Source organism: Octodon degus, unplaced genomic scaffold (genome assembly GCF_000260255.1).
Source record: "Octodon degus isolate 3935 unplaced genomic scaffold, OctDeg1.0 scaffold00336, whole genome shotgun sequence".
Taxonomy (NCBI): domain Eukaryota; kingdom Metazoa; phylum Chordata; class Mammalia; order Rodentia; family Octodontidae; genus Octodon; species Octodon degus.
In genome coordinates this window covers 505,473-509,170 of record NW_004524912.1, presented here as the reverse complement: position 1 = coordinate 509,170, position 3,698 = coordinate 505,473, and positions in this window count along the sequence as shown.

The following is a 3,698-nucleotide window of genomic DNA, read 5'->3' as shown; positions in this document are numbered from 1 at the left end:
CCAATTAGTTGTAAAGGCCTTGAGTTTGCCTTCCTTTATAGCTTGAGTAGTACTCCATAAGGTAAAAATATCATCTTTTTATCCATTGTCCAGTTGCTGGACTTTTGAGTTGTTATGATAAGGGCACTAAAAAAGTTCAATGAGAAAAAATTTCTCTTCCAAAAGTGATCCTGGGAAAATTGAATATTCATATGGGAAAGATTAATATTGGACACTTTACACCATATACAAAAATAACTCACTATGGATTCAAGTGTAAACATAATGACTGCATCGTAAATCTCCTAAAAGAAAATATAAACAAAAATTTCCTCAACTTTCTCTTTGAAATTGTATAAAATACGATACACAGACCAAAAATCTAATTAAATGAATGAGACTACATCAAGATAAAAAGCTTCTTTATACAAAAGGAAACAATTAGCACAGTGAAAATGTAACCTATAAGCATGTGCAAATCTTATCTCTCATAAGACCTTAATATCCTAAATGTGTAGAAAACTCGTAGAACTCAAGATCCAAAACAAGTAACCCAATAAACATGGAACTTGAAAAGAGTTTTTAGAAAAACTTCTAATAATTGTCAACAAATATATGAAAATTTCCTGAAATAACTTATCATCATGGAAACATAAATCAAAACAATGATATGCAATCATCTCCTACATCATAAGGGCTTCATAGAAACTATGATTCCAAGTAAAAGAGGTTAGTATTGATAAGGATGTGGAGAAAAGGAAATCTTGGGGTGCTGTTGGTAGAAAGTAAATCATTCAGCAATTATGGAAAACATGAAGTTCTTATAGCTAAAAAATACTGTATGATAATGTAATTTTATTAATAGACATGTATCTAAGGGAAATATCCACGTTGGGAAGCCTTTTAATGTTAACATAGTTTTCATAGAGATAGAAAAGGAGTTTATTTAGTTTTTTAAAAAATAATTTTATTGGGCCAGGGAGGTGGCTCAGTGGAATAAGTGCCTCCCAGGCAAGTGCAAGGGCCTGAGTTCAATCCCCGGTTCCACCAAAATAATAATAAAAATAATTTTATTGAGAAACAAATATCAATGAGACAGTTTCACAAACGATTACTGGCACATTTTCAATAATTAATACATTGCATATTATTGTCTTAGTGGTTATTAATGGTACAAAATACAGACATGATATCTTGTCTCAAACGCTATTATAAGAAACCTTTCTACTCATTTAATTAAGATAATGGAGCTGTATATCTATCCTAACTATTTTGAGTATACAGATAAAAAAGGATCGTTCATTTCTCTCTCACACTTTGGTTAGCTTTTTTAGAGATGGGCATTCCATTGTAATTTAAATATTTCAGGTGCTTGAATTCAGCAGAATCTCCCAATATAGTCCAGTAGTCCATAATAGCAGCGTTTTTCCATAAGACTAGCAATGTCCAAAGCTGTTAACTTGAGCTTTTTAGAGTTCAGCATATTAATGTGGCTTTAATTTTTATACTTCGTTTTCATACTTTTCTGCTGGATGGTTAAAACCAAGATAAAGCAAGACATACATAAAAAGAAATGCAAGTTTTGTATCTGCCAAGGTCTGTCAAATACCCTCAGGATTTAACCTGAAACCCTACACCACACTTTGTAGATCCTTTGTGAGTGTCAGCCATGTGGATGAGTCACTGCCATTGCTTCACTAATTTGCTCTCTGTGAAAGCATGAAAGAATGTTTTCTCTTCATGTGACTCTCCCTAGGCACACTCTATATCATTGATCATATACCTCTGTGGCCCTATAATCTCCTTGATCAGAAAATTTCAGACACAACTGAGTTACATGTTACAGTGTAGGTTCTCTCATGTCATGAGTATTCACTGACTTGAAAAGCTAGGGTCATAATGTTGCCTGTCCTTGCAGCCCTTCTTTATCTCTGATTTTTGGTCAGCAAACTTAGATTGTTAACCCTTTAGAAGAAAAGTTTATTATTACCTTAAAACATATGGAGTTGAATTTAACCTATCTGTCTCATTATCAGACATCTTAGGCATAACATGGAACAGATATTTTCCATCAAATATTGACATGTTAAACTTTAACTCCCTGCAGAATATGAAGAAAAAAATAAAAAATTGAGGAAAATATTTGAAAAATATGAATAAACAATTGCATAATTTTACACAGAAATTAAGAAATCTAACCTTAAATAGCATTGTAGTAAGACTGTCCTGTGACATTTTTTTTCCTGTCTTTAGTTTTCATTTATTGCCGTTTAAAAAACCACACATTTACTTGAGAGACAGTAGGACAGTAATTGGCATGCCATGACAAGCAGTACATATTTAGAAGACCAGAATGGCAGGGATTCCAAACATGACCCTACCATTACCCATTGCTATCTTCAGTGCAGCTGCTCAGTTCACAGTTATCAGCATATATAGTTAGTCAGGGTGAGAATCCTACCAATTGGCTGCTAGTTTCAAGAATATGCTGAAGATTCTCAGGATCCATGCATTATGCATCTTGTGCATATAAATGTATGATTTCGCCCCTGGCATGTTTGACAGCTTTACTCGTTACCCTCTCATTGCATAATCCTCAAGTTCTCGCTTTACTTTTAATTGTGTTACACCTTTCTATTTCTATTTCTTCTTTTGAGTTCTTATACTAGGGATACTGTATGATATTTACACATGTGGGTCTAGTTTATTACAGTTATGAATGTATCTTCAAGTGGCATCCACTTAGATATGAAGGTTTAGAGTTTATCATTCTTTATAGCTGAGTAATACTCCATTGTATAAAAATACAGCATCTTTTTGATCCATTCCTCAGGTGATGAGAATCTTGGTCATTTCCAAGAATTGGCTATCACAAATTTTGCTGCTGTAAACATAGGTACACATATATCAGTATGATATGATGATTTCAGTTCCTCTGGGAAAATTTCCAGGAGGGTGACAGCTAATTTGAATGGGATTTCCAGTCCTATTTTTTAAAGGAATTTCCACATTGATTTCCATAATGCTTGCACCAGTCTACGTTCTCAAGAGCAGTGGAGAAGGTACGTTTTTCTACAAAGCAACTCCAACATTTGTTGATTGATTTCTTTATTATAAATATTCTTTGTGGAGTGAGATGTTGTTTCAATGTTGCTTTAATTTGCGTTTCACAGAAGGCTAGTGATGTGGATAATTTTTTCCCCTCTTTAATTTCGTCTTCTGAGAAGTGTGTGTTCATCTCAGATACCCATTTTTAGATTATGTCTTTAAATTTTGGGGCCCTAATGGTTTTTAGTTCTTTATAAATTCTAGAAAGCATACCTTTATATGAGTGCTTATTAGTCAAGATTTTTTCGAAATTTGTAGGTTGTCTTTTCACTTTATTGGTAATTTCTTTTGAAATGCAAAAAATTCTTAGTAAGAATAGGTCCCAGTTGCTAATTCTTTCAAGTTTTGCCCGTGAGATTTTATTTTTGTTCATGAACTCTTTTTCTATCCCTGTGTCTTCAAGAGTTCCTCCTACTTTCTCTCCAAAGAGATTTAGTGTTTCTGTTCTAATGTTTAGATCTTTAATCCACTTTGACTTTAGCTTAGTGCATGGCGATAAATCCAGGTCAAGTTTCAGTTTTCGAAATGTAGAGAGTCAGCTTTTTCAGAACCATTTGTTAAAGAGACTAACTTTCTAATACTATGCTGAATTTATCGCAGTAGGTTTGTAG